General features: G+C 35.9%; 1 protein-coding gene across 1 annotated transcript in view; it reads left to right on the top strand.

Moving 5' to 3' along the window:
• ASXL3 (ASXL transcriptional regulator 3) overlaps positions 1 to 16,523 on the top strand; it is a 132,915-nt gene that overhangs the window by 24,792 nt on the left and 91,600 nt on the right. The window lies entirely within an intron of this gene.

The raw sequence follows: 16,523 nt of genomic DNA, 5'->3' as shown, positions 1-16,523 counted from the left end.
CTCCTCTTACTTGGGATTGTGGCCTGGCACTTAAATCACTGTTACAACATGCTGGTGTTGCCCGTGGTAACAGGGATTGTGCTGATAAAGAATTGTCAATGGAAGAAGAAGGATGTTTGAACACTAGGAGCTACTCTGTGTGGCTGCAGAGGTTGGATACTGAGTTGCTTAATAACAGCGTGCTTTGGATGTGGATTGCAGCTATAATCATTAAACTGTTAGGGGACAGGTGGGTAATCCAGAGCCTGTGGAAATCAACAGTTGTCTCCCATTGGTGCCTGGTTCAGATGGGCACGCAGCTTCTTGTTCCCCAAAGGTGGTCGACTGCTTTGTAGGTCTTGTACTGACATGCAGATGCAAACTTGAGCAGGAAGTTAAAAACGTTAAAGAAAAACTGCTTGGTTGGTTGTTGGGGGTCTCCTACAAGATGCAGTTTCCTCTCCTCCAAATGTTATAGTAAAATTTTTCTCTTCTAATAAATTGGTTTAGTACTTGTTGCGGTGTCAACGCAAAGGGAGACATCCAATTTTTATTTTAGTTACATCTTTTAGTGTGGAACATAAATCTAGGACAAGATAACTTCAAAGCCAATGTAGAGGAGTAATAACACATTATGTTTGTTTACTTCTGAGTTTATTCTGGTAAACCAGGAGTAACCATGGGATATTTTTACTGAATTCACTGTTGTTCTTAAGAAACACAACACTATGCATGATCATTTGCACTGCATAACCATGCAGTGCTTTTTGTTAGCCTCATAATATAATTATAATGGCTTTTAGTATTTTGGAAAAATTGCAAAAGATATGGTAGCAAGATCAAGATGAAGTTGAATTTGCTAGCTTTTACAGGTATAAAATGCTTTAGTTCCTGTCAAGAAATTGCTTCAAGTCTATTTGGCAATGATGCCCAGGAAACAAGGGGAAGAAAACCTCTGAAAATAAATATACAAATGTGTGTTATGCTGCAAGGATTTGCATACAACAACAGAAATGCAAGAAACACCAACTTTGAAAATCTGTTTTTATTAAGATACTGTTTCTCACAGCAGCAAATAGATCGCTTTCTTCTTATGTCTTGTGGTATGAGACAACTGCATGCCAGAGGCTGATATGCCTGATAATACTATTTCTTTGTAATTTAAAAAATTCTCGTTTCCATGAACAGTGCGTGAATCAAATTTTTGTGGAAAAACTATGGGATAGAGTGAAGGCAGCACTTTTATGATTTAAGTATAGAAGATATGGAAGCCCTTTTTAATTGCTGCAGAATGAATAGTGAGAGAAAGATTCTTTTAAAGAGGTTCAAAGCTGTATCTTCTTTCATTTATTTAGTTACTAAGAAACGGAGAATTTGTCTATTTGGCAATGATGCCCAGGAAACAAGGGGGAATAGGAAGGAAATTCAGATTAATTCTTATTTTTATTCATGATGTGGTATGTGCAGGGGTGTATGTGTGTGTGTTGTAGATTGCAGGATGCCCTATGTGGTCATGAGTATCTAGATAACTAAGAAGGATAAAATTCAATATTCTTTACTCCTTACTTGAAACATTGAACTGTGTTATAGGCTAGGTCATCCTAAACTGATTAGTGTAAAACTTTTAAGTTCTGCAATTGTAAAAACAAAACCTGTCAATTCTGTATTGATTTTTTTTTTTTTTTTAAAAGTCTGGATTCTCATTCTGATTTCATGTAAAAGTTGTGTTTCTGCTGCATTTTAATATTGATTATGCACAAATCTGCAAAGTTATCCAAGTGCCTAACTCTTAATAGGAGCCGGTAAGGTATTTGACTTCATGCACATATTTGTTGATTGGGCCTCAGTGAATTAGTAATGTTTTGTTTTCACAGTCCTTGAATTTAGAGTCTCCCATTTACATCATCCAGCTCTGCAATTTCTTTCAGTACATTTCTGCCAGTGTGATACCTTTGCTGTTACTAATGATAATCATTCCTGGGCTCTATGTGGTAGCCAGCTAAGATGAGCAAGGGATGTGAATTTATGATGTGCAGTCACCTGGTCATAAGCTGTAGAATGGCACTAGCATATTTTATTCTGTACTGATTTGTGTCTTCTTCAAGTCTAAACTTGTACCAGCAATATGTTACCACTTCAATATATTTTACTTATTCCTTTATACTGATTATCATTGTCAGTAGAACCCTGGCAATCCTAAATGAAGGTCTTCAAAAATTCTCTGCTCTACTGTTCCATTTATAGATGAATGAGATTAATTGGCTTAGTCATTTTTCAAATATATTGCAGTATTAATTAATATCTAAAGCTTTTTGCTGTGGTAGTAACTGTTGAATGAATAACATGATTTTCAGCAATCTCATTGTCATTATATGTAATCTTTAAAAAGACACTGTCAGACTATTCAGCCTCTTCTTTGCGATAAAGACATCAAGTTGCATATTTTTTTTTTATTACTCAAATAATTAAATATGATAGGAGGAAAATTCCAAAGTTACAAAGCAGATGTATGTTAGAAATGAAAATGAAAACTTACTGATGTGTCCTGTGAGATGTTATACACCTATCCAGTTGCCTGTATCTTGGGGGATGTACAGCTCAATTTTGTTTTTTGAGTATCTTTCCTGTTATGATGGTTGGTTGTAAAATGGTCAGCAGGCAGGCAGTTTGCTACATAAAAGGAGTAAAAGCTCCTAAGGTAAAACTTTTTGGGACGTAGAAAATATATGATTTTATTCCAGGGGTGTGGGCAGAGGAGGGAGAAGTATTTATTTAACATTAATGCCTGTGCTGATAGTAAAGAGCATCAGGCCAACAGTCTTGGACACTGAAATTTCTCTATCAAAGAAGGCAGACAGCAGCTCACTCCAGTGCACAGTGCTCTGGATTTTCCTCCTTAGCAGCCACTGTCCTATTCTTTTGAAAACAATACCCTTTCCCATTGTAAATTTCTAGACTTGCAACCTGCTGGTTATGCATCCTAGCATGAGATTTTGCTGATTTTGCTAGATTGGCATAAAAGTAGTCAGAGTATGATCTACTCTAGCCTCAGTGCTCCTTTTCCACTGCCCCTCACTAGTCTATCTCGATCTTGGGTTTCTGCTGTTATTTATTCCTCCTAAGATCTAGAAGTCCCCTTACAGTATTGTATTCAGGTCTTCTGCAGACTGTTTCTCAAATTTATTTGGGCTGCTTTATCATGTAGCCTTGTCTTTCAGCATGCATGCATCCCTTCCAAGTTCAGTGTTGTATGCTTATTAGAACTTGTTACCTTTTGCAGCCTGGTATTTCTCTTCTTTGCTTATGGAAGTCGCACAAGAAACAATGTCCAAAGACTCATTAAGTTGGGCTATACGATACCTACTGCTGCTTCCCTAACTACAGGGTCTGCTACTATGTCGTAAGGAATGTTTTCATAGATTTGAAGCAACTTGTTCTTGACAAGTCTATGTATTACTCAACTTCTTATCTGCTAAATACTTACAAATAATTTTTGTTCCATGTTTTGGGGGAATTGAAATTCAGTTCCTGCAGCTCTACTTCCTTGACTCTGCCTTTTTCATTTTTTTTCAGGCTAGTCACTAGATGTTTTGTAGTCTTTTTGGAATCACTACTATCCTCTACAAATTCTCAAACATGACTATTGATAATTCTAAGACTGGCCCAGTCAGCTCTAAATACCTTATGGTGAATTTGATCATATTTAACTGATTTGAGAATACCTGATTTATTTAATTATCTAATCAATTTTTCCATGTTTTTTCCTTGTGGTGGTTTCAGTAGCTGTCTAATCATCGACACCTTTCTAATCAGGTTTCAAAAAAGGAAAAGTACTAGCACTTCTGTGCTTTTGGTGCAAGAGCTCAGTGCCACCTCTTCACAGAAGAGCAAGCCAGTTTCTTATCTGTTGGTGTGCTTATTGAAATGTCTTTGCCCATGGTGAGTCAGTGAGTTTGCTGAAGTCTAATTTCCTGAAACCCATTTTCTTCTTTTTGTGTTCTCCCTAATTTTCCTAAAGGTGAAAAGCCATCCCTTCATGAATGCTCAGTGTTTTCAGCTACTTTTTCTGTAGTGGTTCAAATCAAGCCTAATACTACCTTGCTTCCTAACTGCTTTTTACATCTTCTGTTCAAGGATTTTTGTTCCTAACATGGTCCCCAGGACTTGCCAGATGCTTCTCTGTCCCTGTGTCTTTCTTTTCCAGAGAGGTGCCTGCATGGTCATAACGGGGATGTTTAAAGAAGTCATGTGGTTTAAAATTTTTTACAGGTTCTCACAGAAAAAAGCTTCTCTCTCCAGTTCTCCTGTTTCTTGCTATATTAAACTCTGACCCTAGTACCATCCTTGCTTTTGTCTTCTTTTGTCCTTACCCAGAAATTGCCTGCAGGAACACCAGGAAGAATAACCTATCTATTCCCTTCTGTTTGGGGCACTGCACCTTCATGAAGGGTAAGACCAATTGAAGACTGCTTAAAATGATCAGGGGAATAAAAATAAGACAGAAGTTAGTATGAATTAGGTGTTTGGAGCAAGGAAGAGAATATTGAGCTTAGACATAGACAGTCTTCCAATACATAAAAGATAGGAAAAAAGTAAGGGAGTAGGTTACCCTGCATGTCTAATATGGGCAGGACAAGAAATAAGGCTGTTAAATTGGAGCAAGAAAAGATTCCAGTTAGGTAGTAGAAAGATATTTTTTTGTTCCCCCTTCTAACGTGTAATTTATTTCCGTCATGAACTGTGGGGGAGATGTGAGAGATCTCTAGATCTCTCTAGAAACAATTTAGATATGTGCCTGTCAGAAATTATGATTTGGTTGATGCTGCCTTGAACTAGGGGAATGAACTACCATATCCCTTGATCCATATAGTTCTATGAAATTTTTTTTAGATTAATTTGCAGTACTTGGGCCATACATATTGTTTGAGTCCTAGGGGAGAATATCCAGTCAAATTCTGATAAATGTTTGATGATAATAACCCTAGATTATGTCTTGGCTTTCTATAATTCCCTTTCTCCTTTGCTTGGTGAGTCTGGGAAATTGATTTGTCTGGATAAGATTAAAGCCAAAGAGTCTCAGTAGAAGTTAAAAGCCAATAAACTTTCAAAATGGGACAAGCAATGTTTAATTTTTTTGAGTGCAACTTTAGCCCACAGCTATGCTAGCTATTTACTCTCCTCCTCCATTACTCAGGACTATGAAACCTGGAATGGGATAATTTAATAGTATTTTTGCTGTTCAGCTCAAGTAACTGACCTCTGTATTGTCAAGTAACTTTGATTATTCCGTTCAAGTAATTCACAGAAGACGTTAAAAAAAAATCGCTTTGTCTCATTCTGTTTTTCATTTTCCAGTAGGAATCTTGAAATTCTTTCCTTTGTTTCTTTGTTGATCTTCATTTCAACTATGAGAATCATGGCATCAGTCCTGACTCCTCCTCCTTTTTTTCTCTACGTATTTTGTCTTTTGCTACACAAGATTAAGCTATCTGTTGATTTATTGTTGTGATAGTAGTCTTTCACAAGACTAAGAAGAGATGCTTGCCACTGGCACTGGCTATAGTGCTGTTTCTTCTGCACTTCACAGTGTTGATAATAATCTATAGTGAGTAATAACAAATTAAGTCTTCTGAGCCTAGGAAAGCAGCAAAGTATGACCCTAATAAATCTCAAGACACTCTTACTAGATTTACACTCTTTGTGTAGAATTATTAAAGTAGTGGGCTAGCTAGAATTAAACCCACTTTGAACTGCTGAGCAGAGTCATCAATGGAATAAAACACATGATCCATGCAGGGTCTGCCTTTAGCTTTGAAGTGAGATGGTGCTCCTGGAAATATTATCGTTACTTCTGAATCCTTTGATCTTTTTAACAGTGTCTCTTTAAGCCTTTGCATACTTCATCCTTGGAGCTATTGACTTAAAAATAAAACCATTCTGAATGTTGCTGTTTTTGTAAATAGGTTAAATGAGCTGGCAACTGTCTTCTGTTGTTTTCAAGATCCTTGTTTTATTGTGTATGCATGTAGACAGACACATTTTTACTTCCTTTCTCTGTAAAGTAATTCCACAATGTCATTGTGATTCATAATTATTAACAAGTCATAGTTTTTATCTTCTACTTTAAAAAAAAAAAAAAAAAAAAAAGGCAAATGCCCTCCCCCACCCAGTAACCAAAAGCTCTTACAAATTGCACTGAGAGAACCACAGTTTTTGTCTTAAGGCTCTGATCGTTAATGGAAGAGCACAGACAGTTAAGAGGCTTCTGTGGTTGCATATGTCTGATAGAATTTATTTGGGAGCCTCTTCAGCTGAAGGATGCATTGTTTTGTCTTGAAGGTAGTTATTCCCTGCAACGGACTGAAAGGAAGCCTTGATGGGAAGAGAGAGAGAAAGCTATTTGCATTCTTTTGCCTGGCATTATTAAGTTGATTTTTATGCCTCTACAGATGTGGCTTTTGGCTGTAAGGCAGTGAAAGAAACAAACTTTCAGTACGTGTCTTTCTGCATAAATTCACTTCAGACACCACTTTGAAATGCTGTTCTTCCCAGTTTAACCACCTAATTTGGTAGGCAGTTGTGATAGCAGCAATTCACCAGCTGAAAATCTCAGGCTCACTCCTTCTTGCCTGGGCATTCCCAGCATTGCTATGCCACAATGCAATCTAACCTGGGAAAAACTGATGGGTTTCCTACATATGGCACTCTAGCGTTGGAACTGTAACTCGGATGATCACATGTATGTCACCTCTGTGATAATTATTTCAGATTTTGATAGTGATGTAGCCGTAAAACAACTATGATATTAACTCGAGCCTAAGAGCAGGGTTGTTAATTCTTGATTCCATTTTTCTGCATTGTGATTATCCTACTGTTAGTTTAAAGCTAGCTTGGTTATGTCTGTACAACCGTAATCCCATCTTTGTATTGATTTGGAAAACCGTTTTTGGGTGCTAATGAAACAGATGTAAAATGATAAAATCTCAAATGTTTTCCCTCAGCTAATTGCAAAGGCGACAGAATTTTTATTAGTGATGGTGCTTCTTCCATTGTGTATGCCTATAAAACATGTATTTCAATATAAGTCATTTAACTACTTTGAATGTATTTTTTTTCCTGAGCCACCATTATCTTAATTTTTGTTCCATATTTTAGTTTTTAGAAATTATCTGTTGGTGTTTGTTTGTTTGTTTCTTTTAATACTGCTCCTCTTCCCTTCACAGGACAATGGAGTCTCTGCTTAGGGACTTCAATAAACAGTCTAGTAAAATCAGTCTGCATGTCAGCATTTTTAATAAAATTACCTGTTTGTTTGGTTTGGGGTTTTTTGCATGACGCATATAGTAACAGCTTCCTCAGCTGTTACAGGCAGGCTAAAAATCATGCTTGTTCCATGAATGCAAATTCCTTTGTTAGTTTTATTAAAGTGTGGATTTAATTTTGGAAATACTTCAGATGATAAATGATGGCACAATTTAAATAATAAGAAATTTTTGAGTATGTCACAGAACACTTTGGAGGATACTCTTCTTAGTGTTAAGAATATTAATTGATCATGTGTAAAAAGAGACTGGATATAGAAGCAAAGTAATATTTTTCAAAGCTAAATGCAGAGCTAAGAATGTAGCCTGGTCCTCTGCTCCTCCACTGTCAATATTCTGCACCAGCAACACGAAGTAATGGACAGTATCTACTAATTCCCAACTACATGCAGTCCTTCATCCCAGGAGATTCTGCTGCATGAATCTTCCTTCTTTCTCAAAGAGGTCACAAGCCCCGTGGTCTCTAATTACCCCAATATGCTGTCATCCTTTTTCCCTTCCTGTATACGAGGACTCAAACTCCATTGATCTGACCATTCTATGTGCCTGAAATTTTCTTAATGTAATGTGGACATCCCATATTTCAGTATTTATTTCACATTCTGGCTTAGGACCAACCAAGCTTTTTATTTAGTTCCAGTACCAGTTATGAGGAAATAAAAACACAGTTACATCATTTTATCATGTCTGGGACCTTCAGTAGGTGACTTAGAACAATTTAGAAAAGTTCATATGGCTTCCCCTTTTGTACTTTGCTCCTGATTTGTTATCATGTTGAAGTTTGTTCCTGTATGCTCAGGTGAACTGAAATTTTGGAACAGGTGATTCTCTTTTTTTAAAGATTATTGTTACTGTTACTTTTTTTGCTCCTGTAGTGTTCACTACTTCAGTTTTCCATTTGGTGCACTAGTTCTTCGTGTCTGGGTGCTAAAACATATATTGTAACCACCTTTCCACCTTTCATGGAAGTCATAGGAAATAGTGCTGCTTGATTTTTTTTCTTTTTTTCTTTATTTATTTTATTATATTTTTAAAAGATCTGTCATAAAGTTGTTTGCTTTGACTGTATTAGCAGCTCTGCAAAATGTGTCTGCGAAGACTGGGAAAACAGGAATCTAGCCTGTGACACACCTGCTTCCTCATTACTATTAAAATATTTTCATTTTACTTGTGTTACTTAGCTTTCTGCTTCTGTTACCCAAACCTAACCTGCATTTTTGCAAAGAATGTCATGCTAGTGCGGTGTATAAAGCCTTTCATTTGTTTAATGCTTTACTGGTAAAGGGAGAATAGCCTGTATGATCATGAGATGCTCAAGTTATAATAATTCAGTGGAAATGTGAAAATCTTAAAAGGTAATTTATTTAGATGTATTAGGAAGGTTATGTATATGTAATATACATATGTAATATGGTGGTTAAATTTTGTAATGTGATAAATTTATTTCAACTTCTAAAGGTCTATATTGCAAAAACATTTTATATTTGAATGCATGCCCAAGTCCTCTTTGTAAAAGCCTGATTTGCTGAAATTAAGACCCCTGTAATACATTAACGCCATTACTTTTTAATACAAGAGGAAATCCAACAACTTAAATGTAACAAATAATGGAGAGCAGTGCAGATGCTGATGTTTTTACAAGATTTGCCAGTTTTGTGCAGTAACAACGAGGCTTTCTGTTAAAGGACATCTTAGTTTTAAAGAGGAGGTGGACATCAGCTGTGATCAAATAGTGTAGATATGTTAGCAAAGTCAGTGTTGGCTTTTCATCATAGTGTAATAATGCCTTTATCAATATATTTTGATATTTAATATACAAATTTAGGTTGTGTTTTATTTTTCCTATGTTGTGTCTCTGAATGTAGAGTACTATTGAAAGAGACTGAAGAGTAGTAATGTAGTTCAGGCTGATGAAATGGGAAGCCTGCCGCATTATAAATTGGTGTTAACCATATGCACAGCATTATCCTAAATTGCATGTTTTGTGTTAACTGTCTTCCCACATTTCTCCTAGGAAGTGTAACTTCTTTTTTAGCAATATTTAAGTATGCTACAGCTTTTTTCTTTAATGTTTTTTGTATTTCAAAGAGTAAATCTGTGTTAAAGTTTGTGTCTGTCTTTCAGAAAGAGAAATTGAATAAGGATATCCAAGCGATCTAAACATGTTCAAAACAATGAGATACTCACAGAAGTTATGCTAGGAAAGTTTCACCAGCTCTTTAATCCATCCTCCCAGCAGTGCAAGTTTATTGGTTGGTTTGTTTGGGGTGGCTGTTTTATTTGTTTTGGTGGTAGGGCTTTTTTTTGCACGCGCGCGCGTGTGTGTATATGTTTCCTATAGTATAGTGCTTTAAGCCTGATTTCTTTTTTTAAACCACTGAAGAAATGAGACCTTCCACAGTGTACAGAGTGTTTTCCTGGTCTTTTATCCAAAGTCTGCCTGCAGTTCTATAAACAGAACCATGACTATGTGGAAGGTAGGTAGATACATATATGCTCTTTGATTTTACTATCTTTACCAGCCTGCTTTGCCAGCATCTTTTTAAGAGGAGAAAGGGCATAGAAGAACTTTCCAGTAATAGTTGTGCATTGTTGTCCAAAGCCAAAACTTTCAAAAATATCTTTGGGAAACTGGGATTTGACAGACTATGTTCTTTCAAATCATTGTTCTGAAATGAAGTTCTGTTGTATATTAACATTACCTATTAACATTGGTAATAAAAATATTTTAAAATAAAAGTCATAAACAAGACCTGCAAGAGAGCTTAATATCAGTGTATGCTAGTTTAGAGCAAAATGAGAGAACTGTTGCTGAGTAGCCAGCAACCTTGTGCTTAGCTCTCTTGCGCTTAGAAAAGGCAAGAATAATCTACTGTATTTCCTTTAGGAAGTATTTGAGCAAATGCAATTCAGCACGTAAGCCTGTCAGGAGCAGCCATATATATCAAACTTTCAAACACGGAATGATATGGAGACTTTAGCTAGGAGTCACCTTTTGAATGAACACTCTAGTAGAACGTTCTTGGGAAGAGAGTTTAATCTGTTGAAAACTTAAAACCTGGCAGTGAAAATTGAAGTCTGGCTGCTAACTTGAAGACATGCCTGGTTTAATGGATTTATGAGCATTTGTTGCAACATCCAAGTAACCTGAGTAGCTGCTTTTTCTTGCAGGTGTAAAATGAATTATTCTACGTTTCAACTTGCTAGTTGCTGATAGAGATTTATTTGTTTGGGTTTGATATTTTTTTTGGCATTTCTATTTTGTTCTCAGTATTTCTTTTGCACTGAAAAGTTAGTATTTAAACCTATTATTTATTACTGCTTTGAGTTTCATTTATCCAACAGCTGACTTTTGTCTTTATTTCTAAGCACTCTGTCTTAAGGGACATGCACAGCATCCCATAAAAGGGTATAATCTTTTTTTTTTTTAATGCTGTTTCTAGTATTCCATAGCAACTGGGGTGGCAGGGAGGGGGGAACAGCCTAAAATGAACACTACCACACAAGCAATTCATTACAGATTTTCCGCTTAGTATTCAGTAAATTGTCAAGTCCTTATTTTCATCATTAGCATATTTTTCACAGAGCAGAAGCGTAGCCATTTCTGGCAGACTGAATTAAATGTGTTTTACTTGAATGTGAAAGAAGATGACATTGTCAGGCTTTCTATGAAAGCATCATTTTCTAGTAATAATTTATTTTCTGGAACAGTTTGCTGTGGGTGTCTTTTATGTTTCTATAAAGATATGGGTATATGTTTCAGTCTACCTGTAATTAAACCATTTCTTAACTGAAGGGTAAAAAAAAAAAAAAAAAAAAGGAAGCATTTATTTTATCTTTTTTATTTTTTCTTCACATCACATGAGCTGACTGGTATAGTCATGCGCTGGCATATTTAACTTAAAATTTTGGAATATGTTTTCATAGAATCAGGACCAAAAAAAGCCTCAGAATTTCACTGTCCAAGGACTATGAAAAAGATCAGGTGCAACTGTTCAGAAAATTTGTTACATATGGAATTTCATTCTATCTAAGGCTAGCTGACAGCAATTCCATTTAACGCATTTTGAGTCTCATAGGTAGTCATCTTAATTACCATGAAATAAAATTACATTCACATTCTTAATTTCAAAACAGAATTTAAAAGTATTTAAACATCTTTTGTTTGCTTACATACTATCATGTGAAGAAAACATGTTTTATGCAAGTTCTGTTTTTCTTCCAGTGGTACAGAAAGATCCCATCTTCTGCTTGTAATCCCAATAAACTGTGTTTGTCAGTGAGGCTGTTTTATGATAGCTGTATGCTAGAACCAGTAATTGTGTGGCTGGAAAATATTTACAGTATCAACAGAGAACTGAGAACTGAAACATATCATATTAAAGTATAAATAAAAGAACTTAAATACTGTATGTGTGAAATTGTTTATGTGCTTGAGGGTGTAAATATACCTACAGACAGAAATTCAGCTTTGTACCCATGCACTTACACGCATCTAAAGTTGTAAATCTCAAAATTATACTCAAAATACATCCTTTGCTCAGTTATTCCAATAGCAAACACTATGGGAAAGAGCTCAAAAGATTCCCAGGAATTGTTTTGCTCCGTGCCATCAGTAGCCAAAAGAGAGAACAAACTGTTTTCCCCCCATTTCTTTTGGTTTTCATATTATTTGGAATATGAGAAAAGGAAAATGTGTTCTAATAGCTCTATTGCTGGAAGGTAGTAGTTACTAAGGAAAAAACAAGCAAAAATAGCCAAGTCACCCTATTTAGCATCTTCTAGCATCCATAGCTACTGCTGTATCTTTGGTATGTTTCAATAAGATTGCTTAAGATATGTTTATCTGCTGTCATCAGTCTATCAAGATACACATTCTGTACCTTTTTTCCTAAAAGAGCTTCACTTGCATGCTTTTATATGTCATTTACAAATAAAATAAAACAAGCCTGGTATCTAGACAAGTAGTATTTTCTCTTGCAGGTGGCCCCCATTACTTGTTTTTGTTTCCTTTCTTTTTCTTGTTAACAATACACCAGGATTTTTTGTTTTATAGACTGCTAAATACTTTAGGTAGCCATTATCAAATATGGAATCATTGTGTCAAAAATAACATGTCCCTCACAGTCATCACAAAGGAAAAAACCTATGACCTATAAAGGACAGCAGGAACTTTTTGAGAGGAAATCTTTAAGAATAGGTGACAAGCAGAAAATTGTTGTTTTGTTTTGTTTTTAAAGACTGCTTGCTTTCAGTCAGGCAATCTTTTCTTGGCCAGTGAAAACTGGGCAGTTTCAAACTGTACATATACTCTTAACTGTCTGTCCCCTTGATCCAAAAGCAACACCGCTAAACCCAATCCAACCATTTACCTTTCTCTGTTTGTAGTAGTCTAAACCCAATCCAGCCATTTACCTTTCTCTGTTTGTAGTAGTAGCTTAAGGATATTAATGTAAACAATTGCATCAAAATATCATTCAGTGAGATGATGTACTGAACTGTATAAACTACAGCAGTAGCGATACAAGATTATTTTTTCCCAGGCTTACAGTCCAGGAATTCATGACATGATTAATACTGTCAATGGATTTAGTATTATAATTTAATTCTTTATTAAAAATACTTAGAAGCATTGATTGGGATGACTAACAGAAAACAATTTCTGGTTAAGACTGAATTTTGTTTGTGATGCCACATGACTTTACATTTCTTTGGCGCTTTCTTTGTATACATGTGTGCCTCAGCCCCTACAGTCAAAGGGGTTTTATTAATGATTTCAGCAGAATTAAGCTTATTTTCAGATGAAATGATGTGCCTATCAAGAATGGCTACTCTAAATCTTTTATTTTAGTTGTCAGTGCTTTGCTTTTGCAAATTATTTTATAGTTACTATTGTTATAATTATAAAACATTGTCCTAAGACATTTCGAAATTAGATTGACTTTTAGTTATAAGTTAAATAGAAACTTAAGTCTCTCAGTCCCAGACTTAATGAGCTGTTGTAAGTCAAAAAAGAATAAGGAGATCTGCTAATAGTATGAATTGCAACAGCTGGATTAAGTTAAAACACAGAAATAAAAGTATCTGCTCTGTCCTTTGAGGCAAGGAAAGAACCTTTTGCTGTGCTGTTTTGCCAAGTTAAACTCTCTTGTGTACAGCAAGTATAACTTAAATGTTTCATGTCCACCCAAATATTTTAGTTTTACCCAATACAATAAATCATATGTTGCTATTTTTTAAAGGTACAGGATGTACTGTGATTGTCTATTCTCTGTTTATTTTCAGGCTTTCCTTACAGGTAAGAGCCCTTAAGAGAAGTATTTTAAGGACATAATTGACACTTAGTAGTCAACAAAGTTGTAGTAGTTCCATTTATTTTAATGTAAAGTGTGAATATATCATCTGGCTTACAGAAGTATTTCTGTAAGAATAAATATTGCTAGAAAACAGTAGTTTGCTGTTGGATCTAATCTTTATTTATTTGTGATTACTCCCAGCTTCCTTATTCTTTGTCAGTTTGATTTTTCTGCCTGTATTGGTGGTAGAGTGAACCATTCTCCCATTCTGAATTACTCTTCAAATACAAAAGATTTTTCTTAATATTCTTGTAAGGGAAAGAATATTTCTTTTCATTCATTCTTTCACATGATACAGTACATTGTAGACATTTTTTTTGGTGTCAATTGAGTATGAACTGAAGATGTGGAAATAAGTGTTTCTTACACGCTCTGTCTTCCTTTTTCTCTTTTTGGGTTGGATGCAGTGTTTTGGATGGTAAAAATAAACATGACTGTTTTGCATAATTATTCCAGAATTTGACATTTAGTTTCAAAATTCTGAATTCCTTCAGTTAGAAGTCATGTTCTAATTGAAAACTGGGGAGAAGAAGCAAAGAAAAAAAACTGTGGAGATTTCCCTGTATTTTTGGGAGTGAGGAGGAATAAGATATGATATGCTTTCTTTGTTTTGAATAGAAATGAACAAAAATAAAATGAAATTTAGTTATTTCAGTTCTTGTTTTTAGAAAGGTTTATTATTATTTTATACTTCTGCTTTAAAAGAAGTATGGGTTTTTTTTGTTAGAATAGGATATTATAGGATGAGGGAGACAAAAGAGATCAAGAGAGAAGAGGGTGAGAGGAGATTGAGAAAGAGAAGAATGAGGAAGACAGAAGAAGGTAGTGCAAGAAGACAGAAGATGGAGAATTAGAAAGAGAAAGGAGAGAAGAAAGGGAAATGAAAGAAAAGAAGAAATCAGAGAAAGAACGGAAGAGATATACATGGCAAGGCGCTTGCAGCGGGGGAGCCACAGGGGTGGTTTCTGCAAGGTGGAGGCCAGGGCTGCCCCCAGGCCAGGTGTAGCTGACTCCAATGGACCCACCACAGGGCACAGTTGAGTCCAGCAGCCAAGATGGTGGTGCCTCTCTGGTTACATATTTAAGCAAGGGCATACCAGCACTCAGGCAGAAGAGGGTAAAAAAGAGCATGTGAAACAGTAGTGTGAACACCAAGGTCAGAGAAGAAGGAGGGGAGGAGTTGCTTCAGGTGCCAAAGCAGAGACTCCCCTGCAGCCTGTGGAGGACCATGCCTGAGCAGATATCCACACTGCAGCCTGTGGAAGACCCCAAATCAGGACATTTGGGTATTTCCCGAAGGAGCTGTTGCCCATAGAGAGCCCACGCTGGCGCAGACAAACAGTGTGAGGAGGAAGCAGAGGCAGAGAGGAGCCCTTTAGGACTCATTATAAACCCCCATCCCTCAGCGCTGCTCACTGATGGGGAGGTAAAGGAGATCAGGGGTAAGGAGGAAAGCTGAGACTGGAAGTGGGGAGCTGTTTTAATTTTTCCCCTTTGTTTCTCTCTACTCAAATCTATCTTAATTTGCAGTAAATTAATTTTCCTCGAATCAAGGTTTACAAAACAGGTAACTGGTAAGCAAACTCCCTATCTTTATCTTAACATACGAGCTTTTTCATCCCCTTTTCTCGCTGTTTCCTGTTGAGGAGAGGGAGTGAGTGGCTGGTAGGCATTTGGCTGGTGGCCAAATGGAAAGAAAGAGAAAGCAAGGGAGAAAAAGTGAGAGAAAGAAAAGAGTAAGGTAAGAGAAAGAAAAGAAAGAGGAAATAGAAGAAAAAACAGAGAAGGAAAAGGGAAAGAAATTAGGAGTGAAAAAGAAAACAGGAAAAGAGAGAAAAGATAAACAAAGGAAAGTGAAAAGAGGAAAGAATGGAGAGAGTAAAGAAAAATTAAAGCAGAAAGAAGGAAAATACAGGGAAAGAAAACAGAAGACAGTGAAAAGAAAGAGAAAAAAGCAGAGAGGAAAGAACAGAAATAACATGAGAGAAGGGAGAGGACAACAGAGGGAGGGAGGGAGAGAAGATAAAACAGAAAGAAGAGAGAAAAAGAGGAAAGAAAAAGAGTTATGAAAACCAGGAGAGAGGAAGGGAGAGAAAAAAGAAAAGGAGAGGAAGAAAAGAAAAAGAGCAAGGGAGGAAGAGAAAAGAGAAAGAAAAGATGAGAAAGAAAAGAACTGGAGAAAAGGAGACAGAAAGGAAAATGAGAGAAAAGAAAAAATAAAAAGGAAACAAGTCCAAGCAAGTCCACTGTGGTTGAGGAATCTGTTAACTGAATACTGTTAGCAGTGAAGTTAAAATTTTTAACTGTCTGGAAGAGCTTGTGTGTGGTACTGGTATGTGGTAGGCAAGACACTGGAAATTACTTTCCATCAAGCAAAAACTGTAAAATCCTTATATCAAAATAACTGAGCTTTGGCAGTTTCAGTATTGCCATTCAGTGAATAGGTACATTCTTCCCAGGTAAAAATTTCCATAGAAATTGTAATAAACATTAAAACCTTTCTTACTGATTTGGAAAATTGATTACTTAGGCAGATGGATGGTGTGACTGAAATGGCACAACGTAACAAATTCTGGCAGGCTAGCATGTTGGCATGTGTCAATTTCTAAGAATGGGCAAAGTTAATGTAACAGTTTAATTGGGATAACTCAAGAAGATTTTTGCTAGTGAGCGTAAAGAAAGAAAAATACATCACTTTTAAGTTCAGCATAGCAATTTCCTTTAATGCTGCCCTTTCTGTCTGGGAGAAATATTATTTAATAAAGTAATCTCAGATTACAGTTTGGTAGGTAAACATTGAGTAACATATTTGAGATTTAAAGATTTCTGAAGTGAAAAAAGAAATCCATAATTCTCATAAAATATA

This window comes from Falco biarmicus, chromosome 3, assembly GCF_023638135.1.
Source record: "Falco biarmicus isolate bFalBia1 chromosome 3, bFalBia1.pri, whole genome shotgun sequence".
NCBI classification, from domain to species: Eukaryota; Metazoa; Chordata; class Aves; order Falconiformes; family Falconidae; genus Falco; species Falco biarmicus.
This window is presented reverse-complemented; position numbering and strand designations above follow the sequence as displayed.